This window comes from Nyctibius grandis, chromosome Z, assembly GCF_013368605.1.
Source record: "Nyctibius grandis isolate bNycGra1 chromosome Z, bNycGra1.pri, whole genome shotgun sequence".
Lineage (NCBI taxonomy): Eukaryota > Metazoa > Chordata > Aves > Nyctibiiformes > Nyctibiidae > Nyctibius > Nyctibius grandis.
In genome coordinates this window covers 24,083,947-24,099,068 of record NC_090695.1, presented here as the reverse complement: position 1 = coordinate 24,099,068, position 15,122 = coordinate 24,083,947, and positions in this window count along the sequence as shown.

Below are 15,122 nucleotides of genomic sequence, written 5' to 3'. Positions count from 1 at the left end.
ACTCTTTAATACTATGAGTCATTTAAAAAAAAAAGAAATTATCCAAGAGTGACTTTGATTTTTTTGCATCTAGTTGGTGGACCTCCTAAACATTTTCCATTGGAAGTGTATCCTCGTAGGAGTCTTAGGTGTACATTGCCATAAAATATACACTTTTTCCTCTGCTATCTTTTGCAGACCCGTAGAAGCAGTTCAGAGTGCAGGTTGAAAATCACTGCCATGCAGTACCTGTAGCGCACTGGTTGTTGTCTCCTTTTTACCAGTCTACAGTTATGGTGTCTTCCACTTTTAAGGGTGCACTCCAGTCAAATGCTGAGGTGCCATGAAACCACTTGGACCTAAAGCAGGATGCAGTGTCAGAATTCTCATCGTGTGTGCTCCTTGGAGTTATTCACACATCTGCGACCTACTTTCTCTTGCCAATGTCATATTTTATTACGAAAACAATCCTGTTTTCATGAGATGAGACTTTTTAACAGATAGTACAGATATGACTGAAAAATGGTTGTACAAAATAGCTAACAGCTCAGAAGGAAAAACAGGCCACTGCTGTTGGAAGTGCATGAAATAATCTGGGAGAACAGGGATTGAGACAAAGCCCTCATGAAATTCAGCTGAATAGTTTTCACATAGATGTGTGTGCTTGCTTGAACATATAGACTGGTTACTCAGAATTTATTACACAAGAGTAAAATCTAATGAAAGTCTGTTATAGAAATTGCACAACAGTATTTTTTACTATGAGGTTATCCATTAACACCATGCTTTAAGATTTACCTACTGATTTTTAACTGTAGGCTCTGCACGTACAAAAAACAGTTGTATAGAGTTTTTAGGTTGAAAACAGTTATACAAATGTATATTGGCACATAACTATGCTTAATTCACCTACATCTTTATAGGCTAAATGTAATGCAGTTATTTGTCTTAGGAATGAAGGCTAAATCTGATACAATGATATGTTTATCAAGTGCCAAAAAGTGTCTTAATGTATGTGCAAGGAGTATTAACAATGCCCACTGAAGTCAAACTTCATTAATTACTGAAGTTTGAAGACAAACTAATAGTAACTAATTCATGCAGGAGATCTAATAATCTCTTTCTATTACCTGCTTTATGAGTTAACTTCTACATAAAGTTATGACTAACTTTTTAAAGAGCAGTTCCTTCCTTACAGACACTCTAAACCACGTACAAAAATGTTGAGGCATTCTATGTATTGGAAGTACAGCTGAACAAGCAGTATAAAGATGCAGTAGCTTCTGTATGAAAAATCAGATGACTGGTTATCAAAAGTATCCCAAGCCTATCTGTGTGTGTGCGTGCATAATGCTACACATAAATCACTATAGTACATCAAGAGTACTGTAAGTAATGTGAAACCTGGGTTCCTGGGAGTGATGGACAAAGTAATGGATAAGAAGCAAGCTTTTGCTCTCCGTAGTCTTCTAATCAAGTATTTTGGGCCTCTTCAAACTCTAATCTGTGTTCACTGCCAATACCAAAAGGCAAAAAAAGATCAGGTCATACTCTGTGTGTCCTGGCTCCAGAGTTAGTGTGTCATCACCCTGGGAGGAAAGAGAATCAAGGCTTTTGAAGACACTGCTCAGTATTGCATGTTGGAATTGCCTAATACATTGATCAGAGAGTATTTATACAGCTGTTCAGCTTTTCAGATATTCGTTTTTCTTTTTTTCCCTAACAGATGATTCACAGCCACTGACGTGAGAAAAGAAACCCCAGTTGAAAATTACTTTTCATTTCTGAAAATTCAGAGCCAGCAGTTATGACCATCAATTCCACAGGAGAATTTCTTTGGCAAAGAAATAGTCTTTCTTTGGCAAATGATTTAGTGTATGGAAAAAATGGCCTGAAATGTTAATTTTTGGGTCACTTTTTTCTTAATTTGTACAAACAATTCTGGTTTGGGCAGAAAGCTAAGTTGTTTAGATGTGCATTTTATATAATCTAGAATGCCCGATTCTTAAGCACTTTTTATATTTGCGTTAGTAATGTGTGGCCAGTTAAGTGAGGGAGGCATTTTGAGCTGGGAGAATACTTGCTGTTAGAGTAACTTTGGAATTTGGCTGAGACATCAAACCAGCTATAAAATGTCCCCTTCACTGCACTGAATATATTGTCTGCTTGAAAATCCAACTAAATAGCTCCTTGCAGAGAAGTTTGCTGTGTAGCAGTGTGATATTGCAGAAAGAGCAGAATTCCTAGTTGCACTACAGTAGCTGAAATTCAGTAACGTGCAACGAAGTGTTTTTTTCTTCTTAGTTTGAAGAAATGTATGTCAGTATGAAAAGTAACAAGTGACCACAGCACAATGAGAAATAGGAGTTGAATTCAGTACATACTCAAGAATGTGTTTGTTTCCAACATGGTACATTTAGGAAGACATACTCCAGAACCTTTTTCGAAGGTCATTTGTAGGCTGACACCTTTTTAAAGTAGACATTTTCGTGCTTTTTTAAGATAGTATTTAGCTATGCTGAACCAAGTTAGTCTTACTTTTATCATTTGTTATAAGAAGCAATATTTTGTAATTTCATACTTAAAATTATTTTTCTCTTTTGGTTTAAAATGGCTTTTGAATACTCTAAGCAGCCTTTTAAAAAGATCAAAGCACTTAAACATACTGATAATTCAGTTGTGAAAATCATGCTTCTCTTGCTGGTTTTCATTATTCCCTTTAGTGGCTGAAAAAATGTATTTCATACCCAAAAGCCTACTGGCTGGAAAAAAAAGTTTCCTTCTGAGCCTGACTATTTTTTTTTTAAAGGAGAGTGACAGCTTCCTCTGCGGTCAATGCTTAGACGTAATCCTAAACTTCATGACTAATGGCTGCAGGCAGCTACTTTTACAATACCACAGTACTAAGAGGGATGTCAGTACAGAGATACAAGTAGCCTTGTACCATCTTGAAACTCCATGTGATATTAAAGTCAGTCTGTTAACAATTCTAAGAAAACTGAATTTTCACTAGCATTTTATTTTTACTAGCATGACATACACTGTGTTTGAGAAATACACAGTCCCTGTCCTCTGTGTAGTGTGGTCTATTCACTGTTCCTCTTGTGACAGACAAACTGCTATGTGGATTTTTTTTTTTTTTTTTAAATGGAGCTATGCATTGCTGCTGTCATGTAATGGAACAAGTACGGTGTTAACATTCGTAACAGGAGATTTCGCGTCTTGCCATTTACTTCATATAGAGAGGAACAAGAGAACTTACCTTAGCAATAGGCTGTGTAACCTAAAGGAACCTCAGCTCTTGGACCGTTCAGTTGTTTTGCTGTGGCTGTCCTGAAATTAAAGCTCTATCAGACATCTCAAAAGGATGTCACTTCACCCTTGCTATCAACAGGCATTTTCTTAACCTTGTTGCCTTATTTATAAAGTTAGTGAACATTCATTTTCAAAGCACTTGTGAGCAGCATTACAGTAGAGTTGTTCCAGTTTTGCGGTACTAGTTGTCAGGTCTGTATTTTTCTGTCTCGAGATCAGCTCTTTAAAACACTTGATACTGGCTTTCCAAGGACCTAAAACTACACGATGTTTTTTCCTTAAACTGTTTTGCTGACCCCAGGTTACATGGTATGGTTGCAAGCTCCCTAATACTGTGTTCATGCAGCAATAATAGCAATTTCAAAGTTCATTATAATCATTTGACATTGTCTATACTGTGAGCTGTGGTGTATTTTTGCTCTACATTTGTCTGTACTTCCAGTCACATCACACGTTAAAACGGACATAAATAAATTTTGGGCTGTAGCACAAAGCAGAACTGTGATGTAGAATGGTAATCCAGATTACACAGTTCATCTGAAGTTCAGTGCTAAATTAACAGTGGTGATTGAGTAACTTTTATGTCCACTTTTTCCTATTTTCTAGCCTGCAGTTTTATTCCTTAAGAGTGTGCATACGGGACACTAGCAAAATTTCAAGCTGAGGAAAAATAGTGCAATTTTAAAGTATAGGTGCAATGGTCCCCTTGCACAACATTTGTGTCTACTGTTTACCACTGTGTTGTGATTTACCTAAATAGCTCCATGCTGCACTGTACTAGTTTTCAGATTTGTTTGCCATGTGATCTGTCATCTTTGCCTTGAAAAAATGTGTGCATGGTTGAGAAAAATTAGTCCTTAATCTGTTTTATATTTAGCTGAAATCTTAAGATTCCTGTAATAGCTTAGTTTATAGAAATGGAGTTCTCATATGAACGTGTATTTTATGCGCACACAAGAAGTAGTTATGCTGAGCATAGCAGTTTATATCAGTTCAAAACTGCCATCTTCAATGTGGAAAGTAATTGGTTTTTTTTTCCACATAGTGCTAAAAAAAAAAATCCTGGATTTTAATCCTCCATGAGTCACTAGATGTCACAATTTCACGTGATTCTCGACTTTGATATAAAAATTGTGCATATGTAGTGTACACTCTAATGCATGAAACTTCCCATCCTCTGTAATGTGAAATTTGGCAGCAGGATGGCTGGAGCAGCAAATGGAGAAAGTTTTAAGTATATTCACAAGAAACTTACGGAAGTTACGACAGTCCTGTATTGAGGTCTGTTCCTCCGTAGCTGAGAAAAGCTGTAATAATCGTGTTGGTCCTTGAGAAGTCTTAGCACATCACTACAGAAAAAACGTGTAAACATATGCAAGGAAAGAGAGCCTCCATAAAAAGGACCTTTCTACCTGTTATTGGTATTTTTCATTTGTGGCTGGACTTCGTTGTAGTGGCTGCATTTTTCTGTTGCTAGTCATTTATCTTAAGCAGTTTGTCAGCTTTCAGGCTTTTTCCATTTTTAGAAACTTCTTTCCTTGTTCAAATTAAAACTTGTTTTAGGATAGTGTAACTGATCCAGGTGGGTGAAGAGTTGGAATGCATAATGTTTATTGTACAAATACTTATGTGAGGACTTAAAAATCTTTTATGAGTGGGAACAAGAAATGAAATACTAAATTTCTACTAAAATAACCAAAGGTAAACAGCAATAAACTTTTGATTAGATGGAATTTGCATCACATGAATTTCATGCTCTCATTCACAGAGGTTCCAGATTCTTTGCAAATGACCAATAGTCTTATTTTATTCACTTTACTATGTTTTCATATGTTAGTTAAGTTACCTGTCTAAGGTAGATGAAGGCTTTTTTATTTTTCTTAAACATCAGGTTTTTTTTTTTAAAAAAAACTGACAGTCTGCATCTTATATCAGACACCTGTAAAATAAATTAGTATGATTATATATTGTGTTGTTTTGTGGCTGCATCAGGGAGAGAATTCAACATACTTCACTACATTTTTTGTAAAGAATCATTTTGAGTATAAGCACTATATTCTGTAATGTTTAATATTAAAAGTAATGACAGGTGCATTATTGAAGATGCAACTTATTGAGGAGGCAGAAACTTTTATTGGTTAATGTTACCCTTATTCCGTTCGTTGCACTGAATTTCAAGAGTGTAATTTGTAAATCAAGTTTGCTCACATGTGTAATCAGATTTTATTTGCATTGAAATGCTTATGTAATTAAATTACCTGGATATATTTCTGGTAGTGATTCCATAAGCATGGACAATATGTTATGTAGTTATGTTTAGCACTACAGAATTAATGCTAAGAACAAGCGAAGCTTCTTGCAAAGAAAAGGAGTAAACAGAAGCACCTTACTGGGAGACTGCGTTGTATGATTTCGGTGCTCCTGGAGCTGACAGACAGTAGGTCATCCTAAACTTGACTGCAAGTTGCTCTTTGGTGTGATAAGCACATTGACATACTGCTATCAGTGCTGTAAAAAGTACAGCAATGGCTATTTTTAACCTATAAATATACTGTAATTTAAATTTTTCCTATAAATGAATTTATATTTAATTGCTGCCTAATACAGAAATACTTAAAATTAGAATTTTTAGGAGGGTCAAGGGGCGGGTGGGCATGCCAGTATGTTTTTGGGAGGGGCTGTTGTATATACGGTTCTTTGCACTTCGCATTCAGTTTGAGTATTAATCCAAAACTCCCAGCTCTGACTGTTGTGAATCTGCAACCTGACGTTTATGTATTTTTATTGTGATTCAGGTCTTCTGTATTCTGTGCTTCAGAATTTGACAGAAAAGGTCGTCTTTCCATTCTCAAATGTGAATGCTCTGATGTACCTCTAATATGGAAAATGACCAAGCAATGAATTTTACTCTGCTGAGTTTCTGTTATTAATGTAGAGTATTATTTAAAGCTGATATCTGAGGCTATTAACCAGTAGTGTGTCCATTTGAAACAAATAAAAAGGATGATGGCTTTTTGGGCGAGTATAGTCTAAGCTCTGCAGAGATTTTATTCCAGAGACACTCACCTGTTCGGTAATTAGTATGCTGTAGACTGGCTTGATTTTCAGATTTAGAAACACATTTTTGATTTCTGAATTGGGAAATAGGTGTTGGGGATTAGAGATACTTAACATCTCCCAGTGTGTTACTGTGGTTGCTGTATGTTTTGAATGTCATCTCAAATATATAGACATACATCATCATAAGATGAAAGCTTAAGAAATACAGATGGCTGCAGGTTGTCTTGCATGAATGAGGGCAGTGAAGTTGAATGAAACTAACTTCTTTGTTAAGCCTGTTGAATAAGTAAGAAATAATCAAAAGAAAACCAATTTGCCATTCACTAGCTTTGTGCAATATTATCGGTAGACTCAGACACTACTAGCACATTGTGCTTGGCTTTAAGAAAGTTCTTTAACTCCATTATACTCAAAAGGACATATTAAATGCATATTTTATTGTAAATGACTCTGCAAATTTACTATGCCTAAAAATGCTCAATGTTATGAAGTATTAAACAAGTATGTTTTAAAAAAAGTAAAAAACTAAACAAACATTTTTAGCAATACCTAAAAACTAAAAAATGTTTTTAACTGTCTGCTTTTTGCTCTTTTTTCTTTAGTGCAGCTTTTTTGCAATGCAAGTTTATTGCTCTGTATTTCATGTTTTTTATTATCATCACTCAGAAATTTAAACCTGTACACAAAGTACTGCACTCACCTTCTTGTACATGCGATGTAACATAATACTCACAGTTTTGGTGCTTTAAAATGATTCCTTTTTTCTTTATTAAAGAATATTTATTTGACCACTGTCTGGTTTTAAGTTTGAATACGTACCAACATTACAAAAAAAATATTTTTAGTACAGTTTGGTTCCCACAAAAAAAAGTTCGTATCAAATTCATTTAGGTTTCCATTGTTATTGTTTTAACTCTTCAAGCTGCCTGTCATTGCTTGGTTGTGCCTAAGCTATGTTGCAGCAGGCAATAATTAGATTTAGGTAACGTCTTTGTAAACTAAGTCGCATAAACAGTTTAGGTATTATAGAAGAATCTTGCTCTTAAAATAATGCAGGATAGTTGTGCTTAAATACAAATCACCCACACTTTTCCATCTGTTCATCAAAAGACAAAAACAGTCCATGAAAAAGGGTAAAAATTTAAACATTAAGAGCTTAGCTCCCTTACCTACACTCTTCTACCCTTTCAGAGCTAGCTAGTGGCAATGCCACTACACAGAGAGAGCAAGACAAGATCATGGAGAAGCTTAAACCAAAAACGTGACTTCTCCACTATTTCCTTTTTTGGTGTATGTACACTACAATATTTCAAAAGCAAACTAGATTGCATATTAAGAACTTAGATACTTTAGAAGTACCTTTAACTCAGTGTGTTCTTGAAGAGTTTAACCTTTTTTTTTTTCTGGGGGAGGGGAAATATCCCAAAATAGATGACTGATCATGTCTCAAACTAGAGTTGCCAGCTGTTTGGTTTGATTTGTTGGTTTTTTTTTTTCCCCCATATAGTCATTTTATGTTATTATTTATCTAGACATAAACCTTACAGAAGATGTTTGTATTGCGTATCTTCTTCCTTTCTCTCCTGTGTTTCTGGTACAAGAACTACAGTGCAGATAAGTCAGTGCAGGCAGGTTCTATGCCCAGCTGGTCCCTTAACATGAGAAAAAAAAAAATCTATTTCTGGAACAGGAACTTTTTAGTGCAGTTACAATCCTGAGAACACAAAGGTATGACATTTCTAATAACGTGAAACAAAGTTTGCATTTGCAGTACAGATCTACACTGCAAAGTGTCTTAACCAAAATCCGAGGCCTGCCTGGCTCAGGTTTTCCAGTGGTGTTTTTCACTTCTGGTGCTGTTAATTTTGGGTTGTGGCAGAACACGTAGAACAAGTAGGAAATGTGTTTTGAAACAAGCAAGTTCTTTGATCATCAGTGACTATTCTTATGAAAGAAGAGGTTTGTATTTGTAGCCGAGGTCTGTTCCTAATGCTCTCACTGTGCCCTCGGCAGCATGTGACCCTGGTGTTGGTACCTTCACATGTTCTGCTCTGCAGGACAAACTTCTGTTTAAGAGTATTTGCTGCCATGCTGCTTTGGCATTGGCTTCAGTGGATGAGTAGCTGCTTTTTTCACTCTTATGGGTATTTGTACAGGTTGGAAGTATATTTAATGCATGCATCAGAATTGCAACTTAGTGAACGTATCTGTAGGCACACTTGGAAGGCAGTGGTGTGGTACTCAGAGTAAGGCCTAAATGTTTGTACAACACATAGAAGATGGGAGATGGTTAGAGCCATAATTTATTTTTTTTTCATGTTCATTACATGTCAGATGTAAAGTAAAGGTACATTGTAAATAAATATTCACTGGGCCACAGTCCTCAAGCCTGTAGAAATAAAACACCACCTCTTTCTCACAGAAACCATTGGTATATGTAGGGTTTGTTTGTTACACCGCTTAATACTCAGCAGAGGGGATGGGGAGAAGGGAGAGAAGTAAAAATGGAAAGTGAGTTTGTTAGATCTCTTTTTCCAAAAACCTATGAACTGTTCCTTCTCTCAGTTATTCTTATGGCTGCTTCCCATTGTGGGGAGAAGTTCATTTTACAGGTTTAATTCTTCCTGATATAGGAGGGAGCTTACAAAAGTCCTGGACTTCTGCAGTGTCACTGGCACCACCAAAGCCTGAGCTTTATGCTCACATCACAGATGACTTACCTAGGTTAGTGCTATAGAGTTTTGCCACTGTGGTTTTACCTTTTAGGAGGGAGTGATGTAATTAACCTAATGACAAAATAGCCTCTGTGAACTTTAGATGTACCATGTCAGCCACTTAACTGTTACAAGCATCACTTTGCTGTCACAAACTGCACTACAGTAGAAAACTATTCCAGCGGTTTTACCAGGAAGCCATAGCGGCGTTGCCACATAACCTCCCTTGCTCACAGGAGTGCCGCCAGTTTCTGTCCAACTCTCCATCCTGCAGAACTGCAGACCTGACTCCTTCGCACAGAGATGCCTTCCTGCCCTTTCCCCCTTCGCACTGAGACCATCAGTCTCTCTCTAAACTTTATGCAAGTCTCCACCGCTGTCATGCTGACTGTCCAGGCTTCCATCAGCTCAAAGACAGCACATCTCCCTTGAAACCTTGCCTCAACAGGAAGGGCTGGTGGATAAAAACACAGAGATACTGCTGCCTCTCTGTGTTAGTGTGGGAGTTCACTCTCTCATTAATCAACCAAAACTCTTGGATAAAAACCCAAACCAAAGAAAAAAATTACATTCAAGATCACTCCCTGTATCTGCTGCCTTATCCCTTTGTTCCCACTGTGTTTGTGTGCTGTCTGTGGGATGTTTGTTGGAGACCCTTGTGCCACAGACAAATCGCCTATATTACCTTCTTTTCACTCTTTCTCCTCACCATGGAAGACAGTAGACTCTTGGTGTCTCTGAGACATCTCACTATGACCCATATTGTTTATATAAGGCCAAGCAAATTAATGGTCTTTCAAATAAGTAGTCACTGTTTACTTCATTCTTTTATCTTAAACAACTTATCTAATTTGCATCACACTCCCCCTGTATATTACCATTTAAAAGTCACAGGAACAATAAAAATTGAAGAATCATGCAATTCATACAAAGCATTTATATTAACTGTACTTTTTCTTCCTCAGTACTTTATTTTAATCCCATTAAATTTTGGTAGGAACGCAACTGAGCTCTTAGCATACAAAAATCATGCTCAAACTGCCATGCATGTTAACTGCACAATTTAAACAACACAACAGATGTTTTATGAATCAACTTCATATGAAGCATCATAGTGATGGCCTTTTTCTCCCCCACACTCACTTGCTGTGAGTAAAATGACTGTTGGAGTGGACAGAGTCCTGCAAAAACAATTTGACAAAGAAGCCATTGCATGCTGCTTTTGATTTCTAATGACATTTAAAAAAAAAGTCTTGAATTGGCATTGAAAAAAAAAACCAAACTAATAATACAAAAAAAAAAAAAATAACACATCCTATCCTTTTGTTGCTGGAGCACATATACCTGTGTAACTCCCATAATAGTTTCCTGAAGGTTTCTACTGATGGAAGGTCACAGCCTCTCCAAGGGATCCATTGCAGTACCTACTGGTTTAAAGTATCTCTTAATATCAAACTAAGCTGAAACATAAGGTCACTTCTCCTGCCCACTACCACTGTATAAACACATTATTTCCACCTGCTCTGCAACAGCATGTTATGCGTCCCATCATCCCCCACCCCACCTTGCTCTGTCACTCAGCTTTAAATTAAACCATGCTTGGTGGGTCAGCCTGGTAGCTTTTGTGAGGTCCAGCCATTCATGGGCCATTCCTCTGGGGCCCACGGCCAGCAGATGGGATCAAGAAAAGCCACACACTAGCAAGTGACACTTGGAGAGAATGTCTGCTTTCATTTAATCCATTCTGGGAAGAGATGGGAGGAAAGCAGGACTTGTCCTCAGTCAAAGGTAGCATTAGTTACCCATGCTTGATTGATAGAGCAACTCTCTGTTCAGGAGATAAAGTTTGTCACTACTCTAAAAAAAAAAAGTGTCTACTCAGGCTATGTTTTCAGGGAGAACATGTAGCCTACCCAGGACATGCTTTGCTTAGATTTGTATACAAACTAACATATATTACATCTAAAACACATTAAAGTACTCAAAAGCAGCTACAGTTCCAAGTCAATGCTATGTCCCATTTCACAGAAAAAAAAAAAACCTCTTTCAGTCTTCATCATTTAATCTCAATTTGCAGTAAGAAACTTTAAACAGAAACCCTGTCCCAGCCAGCATTTGTCAAGACTGCACTATCAGCTCGCTGGGATGAACCTGGGTTCTGCTCCCAGCCATCAGCTGCCCATCAGATCTGAAGTCTTCCTGCTTTTCAAGACAGAGATACATGAATTTGCTGAAGTCCTTAGTGGATACTCAGGGTTTCAGGGATGCTTCTGAATAAGAAAGCGTTTGGTACCAGCTTCATGAAGTAACCGAATGCAAAAACTAGCTCCTTTGGAGCTCGCCCAGTGGAAGGAGCCTAGCAGTTTCCCGAGAGGACATGAAGATGTTTTCTGCTAGACCATCAACATGTCATTGCAATAGCAAGTCATTGAGTTTCCTTAAAAAAAAAAAAATCCTAATAGACTGAAATACTGTCAATTAGAATTTCTTCACTTACATCTGTCCAGACCTTCCAGCCAATGAAGGCCTGATGCCTTGACACAGCACTATCACCAGCTAACTATTTTCCAAGTAGCTACACCCCAGCCTTTATCCAATATAAGACACAGTGCTATGCTTATGGTGGTCGTGGAGGTCAGGTTACAACTTTCTCAAGCCGCGGCTCCCTTTTCTGGTGCAACACATCGAAAGAGTGACTTAAAATGTCATGGCAAATTCCACAGCCACTGAGTAGCTACTCCCAAGCTGTAAAACCAGCCTCAATGGCTGGTTAATCTGTTTGCGTTTATCCAGTAAGTAAACCCTCCTCTCTGCCAGGGGTGCAGAGGTGACTGCATGTTTGGACATACTGAGCGTCCTTGGTGTGGTTGCTTCTTCAGCCATGGGGCTGAATTTCACTGTGCTCTGTGAGGCCTTAATTCCTTCTAGATTTTACTTTTAGATATGTATGTCACTGTTACAGCTTCATTACTGCCGTTTGGGCAAACTGTCACAATTCCTTTAAAAACCTTAGAACCTACAGCACAATTTGCTGCCTGCCTGTCCTGCCACTCCAGGCTGTAAGTCTTGTAGCCTGATTTCCCAGTCTGACTTGAGCACATTGCAGCTGCTGCACAGAGATCTGCTCCCATCTTTGCACTGGTTCTCTCAAGAAAGTTTCCAAATGTTGCTTTAATTCCTTTGCAGAAAATCTGTCTCCTATGCTAGCTGATGACAGAAATCCTCTGCTGGATGGGAATTTTTGCTGCCTGGTATATGATCCCTTTGTTTTAGCAGGAACATCAGCTTAGTTTCTTCTGAAAACAACCCGCCAATCCTGCCACATCACTGTGTTTTGACTTGAGGAGTTAAACACACCTTACAGGAATTTCCTATTTCTGCAATGCAGTCATCATCAATAAAGAGCATACAAGCTCCTGTCTTACGAATGTACTTCAATTGCTCACTGTTTTAGCCAGCTTCGATTCAAAATGCCCCCTCGTGGCATGCTTCAGTAATGCTTGTTTAGAACATCCCTGATGCTTCTTCATTGCCTCTTGGCTTCTTTGGCTGGCTTCGCTGAGGCTGAGGTGTTCATGCACAACAGACAGCACCCCATACCTACAGGTATCTTTTATGTGTGGTTTTTTTTTCGTTTGTTTGGGTTGCTAATGTGCCTGCCTGGTGAGCAGGACAATGGATATTTATGCATCTTATTCCACAAGCAGTTTAGGTCTTTCTTATATTTGTTGTAAACATGTGCTTGGCTGCTCCACGTTATGCAGGTAAAAAGAACATAGACAGGAAAAAGGAAAAATACAAGAAAGGCAGGATAAAAAAAAATCTGACTTGTAGGTTCAAATGATAACAATAACCACCCCAAATAAAGCTTCCATGATTTCTTTTTCTTTGAAAGAGGTGAGGTTAAAGATGCTTATATCGAACCAGCACATTACTCTGCTTCTTTCAGATCTGCAGAATTAAATTTCCCCTCTGTTTTCTCCCCCTACAAGCAAATCTCCAAATATGCAGAATGCTCTGGAGCAAAAGGGCTTGACCGGTTAACGACAGGGCTACAGTTTGAACCAGCAGCTTCTGAACAAAGGACAACAAACCCTCCAGCGTTGCTTCTGGGACAGACAGCGAGTGCAGTGAGTGCAGCCACGTCTTGGGCTAGCTTCCACACAGCTATCAGGGTGTAGCAGTGAGGCTGAGCAGCAGGGACTCAGTGCAGGATGCTCGGACTAGATACTACTCGAGTCGCTCAACTACACATTACTATGCCGGCTCCTCTCACTAAATGAAAGAGAGCTGTGCCTTTCACTGATAGATTTCTGCTTCCCATTGCTGAAGGTTCCTGAGAAACAACACTGCTGGAATTACAAAAATAACAGTATATTCAGATGCACAGAAAGTAGATTTAATATTTACATTTCCATCCACAGGAAAGGCTGTGATGTCTCTCTTGCGGGGAAGTACAAGATCATTTGGCTTCCCATTTCTTTTGTTTTGTTTAGAGAAAATTCCTGTCATCATTTAATAAAACACAATCCAGACTCAGAGAATTTCAATGGTCTTGTTCCCTCTCTGAAAATCTTAAGCTTGCAAATATCTGCATGACCGTATTTAACTCAAAAGGGGGAAATCCATACACGCAGATTATACTTAAACGTACCTTGTCAGTGTAGCTCTTCCTCTCCCCTTAATGCCTGGATGCATGTATTGTTTGTGAAGGTCCTGAGCTCTGCCTCCTTCTTGATCTACTGGGGAAAAAAATCCTTCCTCTTCAAGAATTACCAGTGTCACAGAAATGCAAGTTCTCTTCCAAGAAAAATTCTAGGTTGCTATTCTCAATCTAGTGGAAGCAAAAGCAGCTGATACACCGCTGGATCCATGCAGTGAGACGACACTTGGATGAGAGCAGATGAGAATCCCCAGAGCAAGGATGGACAAGGTCTGAAACTACTTCAAAGTTAAATGAAAAGAAAGAGAAACCCCAAAACCCAGCTCAGAAGTTTGTTACACAAACAGCAGAGGCGACAGGAACTGATGGCAGGAAAAAATAGGGTGTGTCATCAGCCACTACCAATGACTAATACTGATACCAAACCTCTATAGAGTTGTGAAGATAAAAGACTGAAAGGACATGGGGTCTGCAGATTGCCAGGACTTCGGCTGTGTTCATGAAACACACACCTAATGCTGACCTTGAGAAGACTACAGCAATCAGAGCAGAGTTTTGGGGCAAGCCAGATGTGCTCAATATTGGCATGATGTGAATACCTAAGGAAAGTAAAATCCTTTCTAACGAACTCTTAGTCACTATGGCACAGTTCAGGTGGTCTGTCCTTTGCTATGCAAGCCATTCTTGCCTGTTTTACAGCTACCAGTTCCATGTACGGGAATCTTTTTGACAAGTCTGTATTCCCCTCTTGTCCTTGCCCCAAATCTAAAACATCTTTGAAGGTTACTCCTTCCCGTGCCTGTATCTAAACATGACACACACTGCCAGATGTATTGTTGCAGCTGAGCAGTGCTTGTGCAAGACCCGGCAATGAGGGAGAAAGTGGGTATGAATTACGCTTGTGTTTCTTTGGTCCTAGGATGAGCTGCCAGCAGTGCAGAGGCAGTAGTGGCAACTATAGGTCCCTGAGAGGTTGTGGCGGGCAAGCTACAAGACCCCACATGGTGTGAAAACTCACTTCCATCTATAGTATCTAGAGGTATTGCAGGTATTGTGATATAAAGAGTTACACCGGCTTTCTGGCTACACTGCATGGCCAGAACAGTGGACGTGAGCTGAACTGACTCCAGGATCTAACACAAAACTCTGTTCGTTGTTCCCAAATGTTTAACATATTGGGGAAAATTAATCCTACTCGTCTGAAGTAAGTGGAGTAAAACAAGGAACTAATGCTAATAAGCAAAAATAGAGATTTTAAAAAAATATCTGTTACTCCGTGATATGTTGTCTGCTTAGCACCATTCAGAGGTAGTGCATGTATGCAGCATTACTAAGAAAATGTAAACAAGACAATCTGAACATTGCTTTGCAGAGTCAGGTCCATTTCCTGA